Raw genomic sequence first — 19489 nt, 5'->3', positions numbered from 1 at the left:
CACTTCAGAAGGTTCAGTATTAATGGTGCCCTCACAGATGTGCACATTACTTTTCTACATGAATACACTTCCATTACATCACCCTTGCTTCTGAACCCGCCAAAAGCACATGAGGCCTAAGCTGACACTACACATTGGCATAAACTTAACCATATGTGAAGATCTGTGAATAGTTCTCCAGCTGTTATGTATCTGTGCAAACTCCTGTTGGAAGTGGGGATAAAACTCCCCGGTGTCCATTTCTCCCTCCTCTTGTGTGCAGAGTAGCCACAGCTAAATTAGCAATTAGCATCCACACAGCAAAAAGATAGACAGCAGTATTAATTTGTATCATTTCACTCGGTATAATAAAAAAATTTTGGAAAAAGGGTTGGGAGATAACACTAAACTTTATGTTAAACAAAAAAGTTACAGCTTGCGAGATGCTTTTAATGATTATAAAGTCCACCCAGAAGCACTTGACAGTTATTTTGAGTATTAACTAAATTAACTTTAGTTTTAATGGTCACAGGGACGTTAAAACTGCATGCATAGAATCACCAGCCCGATCTGATTAAAACAAATAAGTTAGGCAATTCTAGTTTACAATAATGTTTTAACAACTTTTTCCCTTAGAAGTTAAAACTGTCATTATCTTGGTTCTTAGATAATTCTCTCATAGATTTAAATTTAGAACCATTTCAGTGCTACATCTTCAGCTGATAATGTCTCTGGCTCTACACACCACATTTCTTTGTTTTAAAATACTTTAAGTTGATAATCACACAGTTGTTCAGAGAAGCAGCTATATTCTAATGAACGGAAACCTCAATTTAACCTTAAAAAATTTAACTGCTTAGGTGGTTTGCATATGACCCAGAATTTTTGCCTAGTAAGACCGACTCGACATTTAAAACATGGGCTAATAAAGTTGAAAGACGGAAAAATGATGAGTTTCCAGGACCTTAAGAATAAGTATGGGTTGCAAAATCAAGACTTTTTTAGATATTTGCAACTGAGGGACTTCTTGAATAAAAAGCTAAAACATCCCCAGTTACTGACTGGGAATGAAGAAATTCTTTACATATTTGAGAATGCATATAGAGATGCACCCTATCAAAAAATTATTTCCAAATTATATCGTTCACTGACCAACCCAAGGGGTCATGATACAAGATATGTTAAAGCAAGATGGGAAACAGATGGTAATCTATCCCTAACAGAAGAGGATTGGGATGGGATCTGTATGCAGCAGTGGTCGGTAACAAGCTCCCCCTCGTGGAGGGAATTCAGTTGGAAGAATATAATTTGTTATTTTAATACCCCGGCTCGAAAATCCAATTATTCCCATAAGACAACATGCTGGAGGCAGTGTGGACATGCAGCAGCAAATCGGTTCCACATCTTTTGGGAATGTCCTCTTGTGGCTCCATTTTTGAAGGAAATACATAAGGTCCTGGAAACAATCTTCCAAAAGAAAATACAATTTCATTTTGCAGTATTGTACCCAGAGATGGGCAGTAACGCGTTACTTATAACGTGTTACTGTAATCTGATTACTTTTTCGAGTAACGAGTAAAGTAAGGGATTACTATTGCAAAAACGGTAATTAGATTACCGTTACTTTCCCGTAGGAACACTGCGTTACTGCGTTACTAAAACCGTGATTTTTTGTGAGAATGTCTCACGACAGTGACATAAGCGAGTGCGCCGTTAGTGACAACAGCTGTGTGCAGATCAACAATGGATCACATATCGATTGTGGGAGAGAGTATGAGCGTGCAGCGTTTAAAGCGTGGAAGTACTGACCTTACTTTGAGTTTGATTCCATAAAAAGTGACAAAAACATTAGCGTCCGTTGTGCGTGGGAAGAAAACTTCTTTTTACAGCGAAAAAAAACCCCTAAACTTCCAAGCAAGTACCGAATGCGCAACGACGTAATGGGAAACTCGCAGAGAAAGTCGCGGATTCTTCAACTGACCGCGGCACACCTGCACCAGGGTAAACCTCCGCCTACCGCAGTGCTGCTTAATAGGTGAAAATAGAGCAACAGGACCGCTGAGTCTTTGACCTTATTTATGTTCTGCTGTGTTTTACTTGCATCTATTTGAAAGAGTGAGTGTAAACACAAAAAATATTTTATTTTATGTGCTGGAATGTGTAAAAAATAGGTTTAAATGTTAAACTAATTTATTCAACTCAGAGAATGTTGCATATAATTAAATTTTTGCTTGATGCATAAAGTTAAAAGATTAAAACTGATAAAACAAGTTTAAAAAAAGAGATTTTTCCATTTGATTACATTTTGTATGATGGATTATGCAGAAAAAGTAGAATTGGGCTTAAAGATCTATCGCTTTATCACCTCTTCAGGTTGTAAATCGTGTTTTTAAAAAGTAACTAAGTAATTAATTACTTTTGAAAATAAGTAATCAGTAAAGTAACGGGATTACTTTTTTGGGGAGGTAATCAGTAATTAGTTACTGATTACTTTTTTCAAGTAACTTGACCGACACTGATTGTACCTAGGGAACTTAGAGAGTCTTAATCTATGTAAACTGGATAAATATTTGTTCAGTGTGCTGAAATGTGCTCATTAAGCCAACCCATTGTTGGCTTAATGAGGATACTCCTACTATAAATGAGTGGATTGATGTGATATATACTATTTTTGTTATGGAAAGAAAAACTTTTAGGCTAAAGTTGCAGGCGGACTCATTTGACGAATACTGGTCAAAATGGTTGAACTATGTACAAAATGGGAGGCCTGATTTTGTATAATCTCGTTGTATTTTCTGGTTTGTTTGTTTGTTTTTTTTGGGTTTTTTTCCTTTTCTTCTGTATCAAACGTAGAAAGACTGGATAAATGAACCACAATAGATAAATAGATTATATATTAGTACACTATATCATGAGATGCTCCTGTAGTTAGACCTATAAATATGAATTGTTAAGAGATACACATTAGAAAGCAGCCATAAAAGGCTTAAATTTGGTTAGTAATATGGTTCACTGCCGCAAGATAAAAGCGTGAATAGCATGAATTGAAAAAGGCCTGTCCAAGAGGGATTTTGAGAATCAGCACTACAGGGGGCCCATATTCAAAGTCCCATTCTATTGTTGAATGCTGTTCATCAAGGCAACCAGCCAGCCAGCTAATAGCAATTTCTTATCCATCTATATCATCCTGTCTGTGTCTCCATCAAAAAAAGCTCCACATTTTTTGGGTGTTTTTCGTATGATCTGGATTCCACGAGGTTTAATTGGTCAACAAGCACATTTTACTCCAATGAAAGGATTTTAGTGCATTAATCTATTTTGTTTTGTTATTTCTTCTTCCAGGAAACAGGATATAGCACTAAGTGAAACACTAAGCACAATGTCTAATTACACAATAATTGAGAATACTTTGACCACAACAACACACACCTCTTTCCTGAACATAAATGCTTATTCAGCTGCCAGGAACATGGCACTTTAAAAAATATTTTTAAGCTCACACATTAAATGATATATATAGAATTACTGGTTAGTTATATCAGTTGAACTGAATCTATAACAATATGCTAATATAGTTTACATATATATGTATGCTGATATTTTCTTCAAGTCTAGTCAATGCAGTGATTACAATGTGTATTAGCAGTCTAGAAAGAGTCTATTTATGTTGATACATCTGAAGAAAAGCCACTAACAAAGACAAGAAGACTGACCTATTCTTCATATTCATCATGTGAAAAGCAAAATCTATTTGTAGCAAGAACTGAGATCAACTCCACAAAGAAAGAGAGAAGCACAATAACTGGCTAATACTGAATAATTCAATTAGTGGCTCCATATTTGTCTTTTGTTTTTTTACAATATAATGGCAGGTATGATCCAATTCTGAAACGTTAGGTCAATGCATGTGTTTACCTTTACAGCTTTCAATGGGTGACAGCAATATCTTTGCTTGTTTTGTTATTGTTGTCATTCATCTCTGTTACATACCACGAAAAAGTGACAAAAAGAATTTTTTTAGTCTTATTGTGATTGTGATGTGACAAAATTGTCAGCCACTGCCATCTGTAAATGTGTTTCATTTTTTTATAAGTGGCTAGTATTGACTGACAACAGCATAAAGCCAATATATCAGTACTTCCCTATTATTTAAGTATGCAGGATTGGTCCTGTTTAGTTTTCAAGCAACAACAACATTTGTGTTCATCAATAGCCATAAATAACAGAAAGTGCAGAGATGTATGTTAAGTAAAGTAGCACAGACTCATTGCCTCAGCTACATACAGGCCAGTCATGTTTATGTGCCTAGTGTCACCCTTATGGCTTATTTCAAGCCATAAAAAAACCTTAGTATGGCTATATAGAGACAATAGTTGTACAAGCCTTAATACCAGGGATAGAAAATATATGAAGTAGAACAGTAGAAATGGTAGAACGGCACAAAATCCGGCACTGTTTCATAACACACTGCTGAATGTGAAACATACACTCACTACCAAATCATCTCTGCCATAAATGTGCCTTTTACAAAGCTTTAACATATTCGGAGTTGTCACAGTAAAAATCATGATTACGTTTATTATTGAGGTCATAGTGGGTTTTAATGATGTACTGGACTACCCGGCACTGGAAACTGTCCCTAAATTTTTTGTGATGAATATGAACTGAGGACATGCAGAATGATTTCAGGCCTAGCTGACAGGAAGGGTCTTTACCAATTAAAACAACTCAAATCCTACATGAAATTAAAATTACATTTTAGAATACATTTTACTTATTTTGTGTTGACTTTATAGACATGAATTCAAAAACAACAACAACAAAAAATCATACAATTATATCAAACATTAACATCCGAACCAGTTTTCAGGCCTATGATACAGGAAAGGGGAGGAAAGGCAATGGAAATATCACAGAATTAATCTGCTTTCTAACCTACTCTGTAAAGCTAGAGATTCAGTCACTGAATATAAACTGAGCCACAAACCAGAGCTGTACTGTGCTGAGAACAACTGGATGACTGTCTTCTAATGAAGAGATCCTCACTTTGGTTTCAAACCATTTCCTTGCAGACTCTTGTAGCCCTAACAGCAGTTAAGTGACATCAACAAACTCCTTAGCTACTGTGTGGTTTACAACACCTAAACGTTTTAGCCCTGCATGACTAATTTGTGCTTTAAGGTTTAAAAAAAGAAAGAAATACATACATAAAATCAACAAAAACACCCCATCATGGGTGTTACCCAGTACCAACATTAGACAAAAACATCAAATTGCAAATTCCTCATCAAGAATACTGATTACAATAAACCATAAACCAATCAACCAACCATGTGAGGTTTTTTGTTTTCCAACCATTTTCAGTGCAGACGTTTCTGGGCCAGTGAAACATGGATCTACACGTGGTGGCCAGTAAATGCCAGCTCCGTGCTATCTGCTAGTTAAAAAGTGAGGCGCTTGATGTCCATATAGCAAACTTGCACATTTCAAAACAACGTGTTAACTGGCTTTTGATTGCAATCATCTCTTCCCTAGTGAGCCCTCATTTTTACTTTTACCTGATGCATCCCAAGCTATGACTCACAGCCTAGGCCAGGCACGCAGAATAAATCTCAAATGTCATATGATAACATAACATAACCACGAAGCCCACAGCTTTACAAGATGCCAGCACTGTAGCATATCATGGTATGGTACGTAAAAAACATAGCCAGCGGCAAGGCTTGGTTGGTGTAGAAGCAGATGCTGAATCAAAGATCCACAGGCAGGCTGGCTGACTGGCTGTGCACAACACGCAGATAAAATGTGGCTGCATTTGACATCGATTCAAACAAAGGCAAGAAGAGGCAGACGTACACAGAGATGTTCCCAACGACTAACACAACGCGCTGCAGTTGGACACTTCCCAACCAGGCAGCTAACATAACAAAAATGTATGCAGGCTTATCTCCAGTCACAGAAATGTAAAACAGAAAACGTTGTCTTTTGGCATGAAAAGCTCATAGCAGTGGCAAGCTAACAGCAAGTCACCTGAATATCAGACTCCCCCCTCATTAGCTTTGTTACGGGTTGCTAGCCTGCTGGTGGCGGAAAATAAAGAGACAAAAAAACCCCAACAACACACACACTTACCCCTTATTTTCTCTTCTGTTTAAGAGGCCCTCGATGTTTTGTTTTTTGTCCTATCGCGTCGCTATATGCGAAATTTAACCAAACATGTGAAAAATCTTCCTTTGCTCTCGGACGCGTCCGGCTACGCTAAATTAGAATATTAACGGTTTAACAAAAATCCCAGGTGACACTGGTAACGTCTTCCCTTTAAATCCGCATCCTCGAAAAACCTCTTTCCCTCCGCGCTGCTAGCGGTGCAGCGCGTTACGAAACCAAGCCAGGCTCTCTCTTTATTTAGCTTTCACACAGCAAAACGGTCTGCTGGGGGGGGAAAAACATATACAGGCTGAGAGGACCCCGTTTTGAGGCAGGTATGAGACGGATATCCGCAGCAGCTTCTTCTCTCCCCCCCCCCCGGCAGCCGAGCATCCGAAGGACCGTCCGTACCTCACTGACTCCAGCTCCCTGTGCTAACGTTCAACAGGGAGAAGAAAGAAAGAAAAAGTAGATGTGGTGGTGGTAGCTAGGGATGTGCGTGGGAGGGGGTTAGGTGGCGGGTGAGTGGGAGGGTGTGTAGGTTGGGTTCTGACCCTTCACAGTCGCGCAGTATTCTCACAGTATCAGTATTCTCAACAATAGCAGGAAGATAATGCTCTGTCCTTGTGTCTGGTGCTGTCCCTGGTGCTAAAACTGAAAGCTTTCACTTTCATATACCGGTACCGTGGTTTTAATTAGACTCTGTCTATCTACAGTGCTGTGCAAGTGTCAAACCAGCCCCCCATTTCTTTATATTATGCTTGTAAAATTGTAAATTGGAGCATTTCATTGAAACGTGCAATGGTTTTAATTCTTCAACAGCGTTTTTTAGGCTTCTTTGACTTCCCAGTGCTCTTCTTTGGATGCTGGCTGCTTTTTGTTGGTCACTCTGTCACGATGATCCCACACTGCTTTGGTATTGAGATCTGGGGAGGCCAATCCATGACTTATAGTGAGCCATGAAGTTTCTATGTAGGTTAGGTATGCTTTTTTGAAGGGGGGGGGGGGGGGGGGTAGTTTATCTTTATTAACCCCAAGTTGCTCTCTGATGGGAGTGAATGTTAGATGTTAATGTTAGGAAGCACATAAGCATAGAAAGGGGCTTAAATGGATGGGTGAATGACGCTAGTTGTATAAAATTCATACTTTATACAACTTTATACAACATACTTCTCATTATGATCCTTATATAGAACTTTTCTAAGAACTTTTTTATAAAAAAAAAAAACAGTTCATTAACCATTTACTGTGCTGGCAGTGTGTCTGAGGTGTCATTGTCATGCTGAAATATCCCAGTCAAATGTTCTCCAATTGACCTGACACTATTTGCTTTATCAGTTCTGACCGGATCCCCACCACGAGCTGAAATGCAGTCCCAAACATAACAGAGCCTCCACTGTGCTTTATGGCTTTATGGCTGTAGATACTCACTGTTGTACCTCTCTCCTGGTCTTCTCCATGCATACCAATAGCGGTTTGAAGTAAAAATGTCAAATTTCATCACTCATTCATCACTCCACAAGACCAGCTGTCACTGATTTTCAGTCCAGCTCTTGTGAAATTTGACACACAGCATTTTCTCTGTTTCTCTTCCTTAAGAATGGCCTTTTGACAGCCACCCTTCCTCTGAGACTGTTTCTGATGAGGTTTTGGTGATCAATAAATGGATCAATTGAAGGGCCAGATGCATCACTCGGGTCCTACGTTGGATCTTTGCTGGATATTTTCCTGTTTCTTAAGGACATGACTTTCAAATGCTGTTTATCTGCTGTAGATAGTTTCTTAGGCCTGCTCTGTGTCAAAGCCAGAGCATACGAACTGAACAGGCAACCAACTTTGACAAGAGGGCATCTGGTTCAAGTCACTTTGCTATTCCATTAAAAAAGTCAGTCCTCTGTGATTACTAAATCTATACACTGTGTCAGTCTACACAATAAATTTAAGAATAAACGAGCCACTTTAAACTACAATCACAAACTGGTATGCATAATAACAACCATAGACTCATAGAAACAGGAATCCACAGTTATAAAAGTGTAAAAAATATCTGTCTTAGATTGCAGAAGCAAATTAGGAGACACGTTTTCTCTAGGAGCAGAAGTGGATCAATAAATCACTCATGCACAGACACTAGGACAGCTGACTGAGAGCACAGACTATCTTCAGCGCATTTCCATTTGTTTTAGCAATTTTCAAGGGAGTTACTTGTTTTAAAACTAGCTGCGTAAGCTGATGAAGGCCCCTTTTTTAGTTTCAAAGACACATGAAGGGTACTTCCCAAGGTTTAACCTGCACAGGTCCATCCGCACAGTGTCCTTCATTCTGGTTAACATGATTGATGCAGAAGCACTAAACTACCAGTAACTGGATAAATGAATTGATTTCTCACTGCAATAATTTATCAGCACTGTGAGTGTTTAATTTTTTATAACCATTCTGTAGGAATTAATGTAACTTATAGTTGAAGTATGTTAATAGAATTCAGCTGAGGGAGCACTGTGACCTTTATGGATGGACCTCCATCCAGTGTTTGTCCATAATGCCAAGTACATATCCTTAAACCAAAGCAAGTAATATTTTTTCCTATTAAATTCAAGACAAGAAAGTTGTTTCTACTGTTGTACAGCTGATGCCTCCAAAACTGGGAAACTCATACAACAATAGAGGGGATGTAGCTACACTGTATTTTTTGAGTGAAGTGCCCTTTTAAGGTGGGCTTAAATTCCTTTTATAGCTCTGACAATTCTCCAGTCATTAAGCAAATCATTTCATGACAAAGGGTAAGCATATTCAAATTTTGGTGTATAATTCTCTTATTACTTGAAATATGTAAAATATCGTTAAATGCTTGGAGTATTAAATGTATAACTGGACCCTAAAGCTTCAGATTCTCAAACTAGGCTCCTTCTCCTTCTTTGTCGGGATTTCTTAGGATTAGGATTTCGTTCCATATTAATGCACTATACTGCAAGAATACATTTTACACTTTTTGAAATGAAAGACCTATCCTCAACACCACATTCTTGATCTTTATTTTTATACATATTTATTTTTTCTTTTCAGATTTTACTCCAGATTTTACTTAAGTTCAGAGGGTTATCTTTGAGGAACTGCAGTTCTACTAAATAATTCCTGAGACACTATGCAGCACCTGGCTGGTGTGCAACATAAAGCAGGTCATTGAGATCTGGGTTATTCATAAAGCCCCGGAAGATGGTCATGAAAGAGTGTCTCAGCACCATGGGTAAGTGTTTTCCTGTGTGCTTTTTCTCTGCTGCACTACAGTGTGTGCAGTGTCTTAATGGTTACAGCAGTTAGAAAAGATGAACACTCTAGGGAGCCATTCATTCATGTTGGTTCGCTATTGGCAGGAACTGAGGAAGGCACCCAAACTGACACCTAAATCAGTTTTGAGTCTTGGTCTAGGTCCGGCCCATCGACGGGTGTAGCGAAACCAAAAAAATGGTGGTGGTGGTGGTGAGGGGTTTATGGGATGATGGGTCTCTTAGGGAGGGCTCAGCAGTTTGAAGAAAAAAAGCATGCTACTCATTAAAGGCAGTTAGTGGTAATGAAAAAGCTCTGCTGTGTTGTTAGAGTGGTTTGAACACTTTGCAGTGTGGACGTATTATTGGAGTTTTCCAAACGAGCAGCCTCTTTACAGCTGCAGCTAGAAAGGTTGTTTTTGATTTGCAACATCTTTAACTATATTTAATGCAAAAAAAAAAAAAAAGTGTGAAAGGAAAATTGGGAAAAGTTGTTGATTTGAAATTTGAAAGAAGAATGGGGATATAAACCATATGGATAATAGATTTGCCTGTTTAATGAGGTGGCAGTGGGAAACCATAAAACAGTTGAAATGTGTTCAATAAGTATTCAAGTAGAATTTGATTGGCTTAAAGTAATTATTTTGTGAATTTGGAACATTATGATGTAAGTTTACAGAGGTTTGAGCTTTAACAGTCAGATTTATAACAGAAAACTTATTGTTAACCACACAAATGAGACCATGTCACATCTGGAATGTAATGTAGGGTAACCTTGAGTAAACTGCTCCCTTCTTAGGATGACCGAATAACACAGATAAATGTTACCAAATATTTACCTATTAATTAAAAGCTGTGAACAGGTTGGATATAAAACTGCTAAGCTGATAATGCTGTATATACAAGCTCATCATTGACACCTATCAGGGCACGTTTCTCTTTATCTCTAAAAAATTTTTGGCTTGAAAGAATGTGACTTGTAACTACACAATGATCTTAATGAGGCCTTAAGACACTAGAGTTAAGGTGGATTTAAGTGTGTAAAGGAAACCACGAGTCTTTGACCAGATGCTACACAGCAGTGTTTAAGAATAAAAGAAAGCCCCGGGTCTTCAAAAATCACTCAACTGAGCTGCATGCTTGTGCATCAGGAACGATAGCTCTCTCTTTCTCTCTCTCACACACACACACATGCACAGAACCTGTTTACGCCCTCAGTCCTAGTCACCCACCTCTGTTTAAAGACCCACACCCAAGCAGACAGCTCAGCCACAATCCACCATGACAAAGGAAAAGAGCTGAGCGTGGGATATAAGGCTGCCACTGGCTGCCAGAGTGTGTCCAGCACAGTGATTTCTGCAGATTGCAGCAGTTTGAGATAAACCCCCTTCTGTCTGCTCACTATAGATGGGACCTGGGTGGGTGGGGTCATCATTGGTGCGTGCAGTGAGCGGGGTGGTGCTGGAGGGTGGTGTCTGATAAAGTCTGTGTATACACCACCACCCCCATCCCCCACTCCCCATCCAACCTCAAAACAGTCTGTGTGTTTGATTAACACTACCCTCATTAAAGCTGGGTAATTGAGAGGGGTCTCTCTATGCGCTGCAGCCTTTATAAGCTGAAGAAACAAGACTGAGCATTTATTCCAGATAGATCATGTCAAACAGATCACAGATATGATATGTACTGCATAGTGTCCATTTTGCAAATTAATTCAACAGCCTCCCAATTAATTGAAAATATAAATTGTAAGAAAAAGGTATATTTGCAGGTACTAATGCAAAATAAGCCTGCAATTCCTGCCCTACAGGTGCCTTCCTTTTATGTCCTACACAACATGAAACATGGAGTGGAGTTGGGTTGCAAAGAGGCTTGCAGACATGGAGCAATTGTAGGTAAGTTAAAGCAAAAAGTAAAAGTAAATGTATCTCATGAGATTCAACTGCTGGTAGAATGATGAGCTGGGACGCTTGAGCAGTGGCCTGCCTACGCCAATGCTATTGTCAGTTTATTTATATTAAATCTTGAAAGTTTATCTATTGATAAACCTAAAACAAAAAGTATTTTTGCTGTTTTTAATCAGCGCTAGTTTCTGCCTTTATGTAAAATAGGAGGAAAAGAGGAAGACCACAGTGAAGACTCATCAATATAGTGAAGGTCATGCCGAGGGTTGGTGTGATGATGCTAGTGACAGGGTGACATGGAGGCAGGTGATTCGCTGTGCCAACCCATAAAAGGAGTAGCCAAAAGAAGGAGTAATAGCTGCCTTTATGTGTGACCAGTGTTGAAAGTATATACAGTAGATAGAGCGTATAAATCAACCAGCGTTTATCCACAACAGTGCAAACAGATTCTCCAGACAGGTAACAACACATTTCAACCTAGATCATCTTCCCCTTTTTATTCTCTCTTTGCATTAATCAACCTCTAGACTTTGAGCATATTGACGAGTAAACCACCCCAAATAGCCTCACATACTGACATAATTATCCTGAAAAATCTGATGAGACTTTATGACTCAGTCTTTATGAGTTTTCCCAGTAAATGTTAAAGAAAAAAATGCAGATCGTCTTGCTCTGTAATTGCGAAGTGGCAGATGTGAAATTTGCTTGTCATTTCCAAGCATCACCATATGCCGTATTTGTCTCTCCGCCTCCAAAGTCAACCAAAACTGTATTAGACCAACAAAGAGGAAAGTTTAGTAGCTGCAGTCTACAGCCAGCGACACCCAGCGGGTTATACTCCGGTCAGCATGACCCACTAACAGATATTTTTATCTCCAGCACAACTTTTTGAGTTTTCTCCGGAGAACACCTATGCTATTTCTGGTTCGGTTCTTGCTCATCTGTCTTTGCTGTCCCTTTTCTTATCTCTGTTTCTCCCCAAACTAGTTGCTGGAGGTCACCCTGCTGTTCCAGTTTAAAATTATATAATAATTAGACAGAATGAAACCAGGACACCAAGGAACTGTGGTGCCACTATGGTGCAACGTGACTCACAGACCGCACAGAAATTGGGATTGACTACAGGTCTGGACAAATAGGAAGCAAAGCTGAGTGGGGGAGTTGTGACAGTTTTTTGTGGTTTGCAAATCAGAAGATGAGCTGTTTTACAGGCAGTTAATGTTTATGAATCCCATGATAATACTGTGGATCCACTCACATTCTTTAGCGTTTCATATAATTTGTGTTTTTAGGAGGTCACAGCGGGCATGGGAGTCTACACATGAGTCAAGGCAAGTCATGATAACTGTGTACTTTTTGCAACCACTGTGTTTATCAGACCAAATCCTTTTGCCAGACAAGCAGACTGAAATAAATCAAAAACTGAAATCGTTAGTAACATTCAAGTTGATGTTTAATTTGTGAATAAAGCACATACAGCATGTTTCCCCCACAAAAATCAAATTAACAAGTATGCAGGAGCAGCTAGACTGAAGATTACTGAAAAAAACATTCAGTGCTGTACATGTACTAGCAGCTCCCTCTAGTGTGGGTTTTATTTGAGTTTATGTTTTATTTTTGCAGGGAAGGGATAGTCAAAAGTAAACTCTTTGTAAATGCAAACATTTTAGGAATTAATTTTTGATCATAAATCAAAAAAAAAAAAGTCAAATGTCAAAGTAATAATGCAATGCAATGTCAAAGTTCAGATTTGCATCATTTATTTTATTGAAAAATAATTAACTTCAGTGACTAAATGAAATGAATAAGTATGGTCTTCAGTGCATATAGTATTCAAAGGTAGAGAAGTAGGATAGTCAGGGAGATGAAGAAAATAGTGGCAAAGGAAAAGGAGAACTTGGACAGATGGAGGGAATGGGGAAGGTGGGGAAGAGCTGTTGCTTTAAATTGCGCCACTAGATGGCACTGCTCCTTTTGAGGTACCGCTGTGAGTGCAAAGAACGGTAGATTGCATTGACGCCTATAGTTTATGAGCACTGGTGTTTGCAGGGAATATAGGCTCATTATCTTGAGATAATATCCTTTCAAACTGTGTGTTTTTTACTAATAAGTATTCAAACGCATTGAATTTGGGACATACTTGGGGTTCTGTCCTTGAGTGTAACCGTGTTTGGGTGGATGTTAATAGAAGTGTGGAAAGCTGAACATCGGTTGTGAAAGAGGCCACCCTGACCATTTGTCCCTTGTGTAATCCCTTTTCTTGATCTTCTGCATTGCTGCACTGTTGAGATACTTTTTTTTGCATCCTGACTTAGAATTAAGCCTCACGCAGACACTTCACTTTGTCAGACAGAGACGATGGTGACGACCAGGTTTTGGGGGAAACTACAGAAAGGGACTCTGTCACTGAGCTTCAGGCCAAAGGATCAGAAATGGGTAATAACTGTTTTGAGTTGTGGAGCTAGCAAGTCATATGTTTATTTGCCATGGGTGCACCACATCCAAGAGCAATGGATGGACGTTGACGAGTTTATTGATCAAGTACCAAAGCCTCTCAAAACTAGAAACCTAGGCAAAGATGACCAGGTTGACTTCATCCTGTCCCCCCTCAGGGGTTCCACACTTGAAGACATCTGTTTATGCACTAAGGGAGAAATATTGAGTTTTCTCAGAGAAGCCCAGTATAGCACAGCTGTTGGGTACCTTTCATAGTCATCCCCAGCTGGAAGGTGAAGATTTCTTTGAATACTTGCACACACTGACCCAGATTTTCCACTCATCCCTTAAACAGAAGCCTGACACAGTATCTGATGCAAAGATGGCAGCAAGAGAACAGTTTGTGGAGGGAATAAGAAGTTCTGCACAGTGAAGGGAGCTTCACAAGATGGTGAGAGACAAGACAGAGTGAATGCTTTTTTATGTATTTCAGTGAGCTGTTGCTTGGTCTCTAGAAGACAACAGTCTTCTAGTGCCTAGTGGCACTAGAGGTGCTAAGAGCATGACATCACTGGGTGAAAATGTAGTCGAAGGAAGTCCGTCTATGTATGGAAATCAAGAAAAGCCATCTGCTACCTTAGATAAAATTGTTGAGGTGGTATGAATGTGGTAAGGAAGAGTGTTACACTCAGACAAAGATCATACAAAAATCCCAGACCAAAGTTTCACTCCACAGACGATCGAAAGCCTTTTTCAAGTGATTTTCTTCTGAAAGAGTAGTTAGTATATGTCCAAAAGATGAAAATGAGGGAGGTAGGTAAAAGGCTAAGACCTTTTTTGATACAGGGATCAAACTTAGCTGACCTTTTGGTGTTTGCAGTGGTCTGGCGACTTTGGAAAGACTCATGCATGCCGCTGTAAATGCCTTTTAGTCTTTTCATGCTTGTATACTAAAACAACATATTAGTCCACTCATCAACATTTGAATACCATTTGGCATGTCTTCAGACAGTGTTGAAAAGATTCAGGGACACCGGGTTAAAGTTTAAGGCTGTAAAAATGTTACCTCCCCTGATCTAGTATACACTTTAGAATCAGATCTCAGCTGAGGAGCTAGGCATGGACCCAGCCAAGATAGCCGCTGTGAAGCAGTGGCCAGTACACACCACAGTAGAAGACTGGGGTGAATCTTTGGACTTTATGTCAAAAAAGTTATTACAGGAGGGTTTTTGTAGCTTGCAGGCACTACATGAATACATTAATGTGAGTGTTCGGGAAAATACCCAGCTAAATGTAAAAAAAACCAGTTTGAAAGTTTGAGGACACCAAGAGTTTTTTGAATAGCTGAAAGAGAGGAGGCTTACGAGTGCTTCTCTCCTCGCTTTTGCTGATTTCTCGCTCTCATTTATATTTGAGATGGATGCCAAGAGCTTAAGACTGGGAGCAGTTCTTTGCCAGGTGCAGGGTAGCAGAAAACATGTCATAGCATATGCCAGTAGGAGACTGAAGAGTGCAGAAAGAAATAACAGAAATTACAGCAACATGAAGTGAGAGCCGCTCTCAAATGGGCTGTCTGGGAAATGTAAGAAATATCTCCTGGGCTGCAAATTCACCGTACAAACAGAAAACCACCCTCTGTTCCACCTTTTGGGAGATGAAGAGGAGTTTGATGGCTGTATATCCATTTGTAACTTAATCAACTGAGCAACAGCTTTAGTGCCAGAGATAGTAAGCGTAAGGCTTAAAGTGTTGTCAGGTCAGGCAAACTCATGTCATGGCAACTGAGCAAGTCACCTTAGAGACTCCCAGGGCAATACATCCACTCTGGCAGGTTATGCTAAGTAAGAGCTGCACAGTTCAGGCAGTTTTGAGCCCAAAAGAAAAAGCTTACCCATCACCAGAGAAAAGGTTTGGCTAAACCTTTGACTTCTCTGCTCTGACAGTGGCCCCAAGTCAGGAAAACTGAAGGATTGCTGTATTAAGTAATCAATGATGGGCATTTAAGAGAGTATTGTTTTGTTTACAGGAAGCTGTTCTGGAGAGTGTACAACAGGGACTGGAGTGCACGCAGAATCTGTTAAGACAGACTTGAGTTGGTATGTATGATGATGTGGATAAATGGGTATAACAGTTACAGAGGTGTGTGCCCAGTAAGTTGCTGCAGCCCAAAAGACGTGCTCTCATGAACCCTTTTCTAGCCACTAGACCTGTTGATTTGAAGTTCACGCTGACTTTCACATGACCAAATACTGGTACAACTGCCAAAGTCCTTCTCTGAGAGTGGTTTATTAAGTGGTACTGTGTGCCTGAGAGCATTCAGTTCAAAACAGAAATTTTGAAAATGGGGTATTTCAGGAGCTGCACAGGTTATATGAGGTCAAGAAAACATTGAATCATCGTCAAGGTAACGCACAGTGTGAACGTTTTAACAGGACGCCTCACGGCCTATCACGACACAGCTTTCTACTGGAGAAGAAACACTGTCGGCCTGAGTATTTTCAAGAACTATTAAATGTGCACAATGGAACTCCCCATGAAACGACAGGTGACTCACCACATTACCTCTGGCTTGGAGTGCAGTCACACCTTCCTGTAGATGCTTTGCTAGGTGAAAAGCAGGTATAGAAATTAGGAAAAGAATTATGGCTCATTTATGATATCATATTGGTTTTTAGGCTGGGCGATCGTGGCTCAAGAGTTGGGCGTTTGCCTTGTAATCGGAAGGTTGCCGGTTCGAACCCCGGCTTGGACAGTCTCGGTCGTTGTGTCCTTGGGCAAGACACTTCACCCGTTGCCTACTGGTGGTGGTCAGAGGGCCCGGTGGCGCCAGTGTCCGGCAGCCTCGCCTCTGTCAGTGCGCCCCAGGGTGGCTGTGGCTACAATGTAGCTTACCATCACCAGTGTGTGAATGTGTGCGTGAATGGGTGGATGACTGGATATGTAAAGCGCTTTGGGGTCCTTAGGGACTAGAAAAGCGCTATATAAATACAGGCCATTTACCATTCCACAGGTAACTGGCAAGAGTGTGGTAAACGGGCTGCAAGGTCACAATCTTAGAGAGGGGGTGGCCAAAATTCAGTCCCTCTGGGCGCTGGGGTGTGAGGTGGTAGCAAAGAAAAGACAACTTGCAAGGGAGTGTGAGGTCCACAGGATTTGTTCCTTGCCGTGTTGTCTAATTTGTCCAGGTTCATTTGTCCGGCAGCTTATTATGCAGCATGGAAAAATGAAGTTTAAATGTTAGTGCTCTTTGATTTACTGAGTAGAATGAGTTCCTTGTGTTCTCAAAATAATGATCTGTCAAAGGTTCACAGTAGCAGTCGGCTATCCTAGAAAAAATATATTCTAATGCAGTAGTCATTCAATGTAAGACATGTAGGACACTGGGCTAAGAAGATGAGGTTCAACACTAAGCATGTGGCAGTGTGTGACATTCTCTCGCCCATCTTTCGCTTCATCATCCTACTTTCTCTTCCTGTGTGTTGCCGATGCTGATGTAGAGGGTGCTGACAGTATGCCTTCTTCATCAGAGTCATTCCCACTGCTAGAGGTGGTGTCTGACAGTTCGCTGGAGGGCCTGAATCAGTTATTGGTGATCTGGTCATTGTCATCATTATCATCCTCTTTTGGCCACTTCCAGGTACCAGGCTAGAGAGCACTAACATCATCCTCAGAATCATTTTCAGTGTCACGTTCAGCTTCAGATTAATTCCAAATTGGCTTCTCACCATTACTACCCTCTTCATCGGCCTCTTCTGCAGTATTTTCATGATTGTTCTCAATTATGTTGGAAATGGCATTGTGCTGTAGTTGTTCAGGAAAAAGAGAGTTCAAAATACAGACCATTTCCTCATGTAACAGGTCACACATTATACCAACCCACAGCCAGCTGACCAATAGACAAATTTTGTCAATTTCTGCATATCGTTTCCCTAAAAGTAATGCCTGGAATATCCTACCCCTATAAAAACAAATAGATAACTATTTTACTGTTTTAATGCTCAGATAGTGGGAAAACACTTTGTGAAATCTGTGCAAATCTCTGTGAAATCCAGTTGTATCTGAGAGCTAAATCAGTTTAGCTTTCACATTTCAGCAGCAAATTTCCCTTAGTGGTGCCCCTGGTAATAATGTCCACAACACTGAAGGAATTATAGTGACACAAAGAGACCACAAGATGGTGCCATTATTTAAGTAGCTGATAACATTTGTGGGCTTTTAAGTTTAGGATATCATTTTCACCACTAGTTTAGCCCTAGTTTAAACTGATTGTGTTTGAAACTTGAGATTAAGATTTAGATAAAAAATTAACTTGTAGAAAATGATTATGGACAAGACTTTCAAGCTTTGATATCCAACATCTGTAGGACCTCATTTGCAGCACTTAGAGGAATGGCTACATTTGTCTTGTGTTACTACTTTAAACTTTTTTATTGAATATAACAAAATCTATCTATAAACACTTCCTGATGCTGCAGAATGTTTAAGCCTACAGTATTTAAAATCTCACCACTAAATATGAGAGGATTGCAGATTGCAATCAACTGAGTTCTGCTGTCTTACTTACCAGTTGAACTGCATAATTAAGTTCGTAATCCAAGCTATGGTAGCCACCGTAGGACAAACACTCTGGCCACCATTCATCTGTATTTACTCTGGAGGACACTGTAAAACTTTGTGAAAGGTGCAGGATACAAGTCGAGGAGCTAGTGAAGCTCACTTCTGCCTCATAGCGATACTGAGGGGAGTTGTTGAGGATATCCTGAACTTGTCATTAAGCGCTGCTGTTTCTGCTACAGTTAAGTGCTGTTAGCCTCTGTTAGCTGCTATTAGCCCCTGGTAGCTACTGGTAGCTGTCGTTAGTAAACTGCTGGACATTGTTGAACTCACACACTTATTGAAAAACTTATTGAAAAACAACAATCTTAGGTTATAACCAGCTTTTGTTGTAGTTAAAATGGCTGGCCAATGAAATTATCAAAATATTTGTAAAATACAAAACTTTAAACTTAAAAACTTATTTTTTTAAATATAATTCAGAACATTTGTTCCAATTCCAAGGAGTTACTTCTCCGTCGTGCTTATTTTGTGTGAGGATACAATAAAAATCTTGCTCGTGCTATTGAAAATGGTATTGAGTATTAAGCATTTTCCTGGTTTACAAGTCTGAAATTCTAGTATCGGGAAAACCCCAGCTAGATCCCTGACTTTAACTCACTTGAGGTGAGGAGGAAGAAGATTGGCAGGTTTGTACACACATATAAAAATGCATTTAGATTGAACTGTATTCAAGTTGGTGGGGCAGCATGATGGCTTCCACAAGCCCACTCCTATGTTTTTTTATGAATTATTTCTAAGCTCATGAGAATAAGCATGTAATTACACACTAATTAAGGTGCATTTATGAGTACAACATTCTATTTTTCTTTTTAAATAAACTCAAAAATGATCTGACTGTACCTTTAAAATGTGAAATCAGTACTGTGTGTGGAGGAAAAAAAAGCACATGAACATAAATCTAATGGAAGATCTTGGGAGACTCTGCCATCCACTGGGTTTATTTGCTTTCTAGGCGTGCTTGAAAGGCAACACTGAATCATCCACAGTCCGATCCGGCATATTTCTGAACATGACTGTGGGAGAACTTTGTGCCTCCCTGCCTGAATGTGTCTGTCTGAACTTAAAGCATTGCTGTTTTCCACATATCTTCATATGTGTGGAAAAAAACATATTTCCCTCAAACAGAAGAAAAACAAATGCATG

General features: G+C 39.7%; 1 protein-coding gene and 1 long non-coding RNA gene across 5 annotated transcripts in view; one reads left to right on the top strand and one right to left on the bottom strand.

The window, feature by feature from the left end:
• The window catches only part of sptbn2 (spectrin, beta, non-erythrocytic 2), a 48361-nt gene extending 41716 nt beyond the window's left edge, over positions 1-6645 (bottom strand). For 2 of the 3 annotated variants that reach the window (XM_082550167.1, XM_082550169.1), the window contains exon 1: positions 6112-6645. The gene's annotated coding sequence lies outside the window, so the exon portion shown is untranslated. The remainder of the gene's footprint in view (positions 1-6111) is intronic. The other variant, XM_082550171.1, reaches the window with a different exon arrangement.
• Positions 6646-9192: 2547 nt separating this feature from the next.
• LOC309715166 lies at positions 9193-13725 on the top strand. 2 transcript variants are annotated; one of them, XR_014279159.1, is made up of 5 exons: positions 9193-9370; positions 11200-11284; positions 12281-12418; positions 12586-12624; positions 13647-13725. It is a non-coding gene; the product is annotated as an uncharacterized lncRNA (long non-coding RNA). The 2 variants fall into 2 exon arrangements; XR_014279160.1 differs by having other exon boundaries at positions 12586-12628.
• The last annotated feature ends 5764 nt before the right edge of the window (positions 13726-19489 follow it).

This window comes from Aulonocara stuartgranti, assembly GCF_965226115.1.
Source record: "Aulonocara stuartgranti genome assembly, chromosome: 10".
In the NCBI taxonomy this organism is placed as follows: Eukaryota; Metazoa; Chordata; class Actinopteri; order Cichliformes; family Cichlidae; genus Aulonocara; species Aulonocara stuartgranti.
Note: the sequence above shows the minus strand (reverse complement) of the source record. Positions and strands in the feature narration are given on the sequence as shown.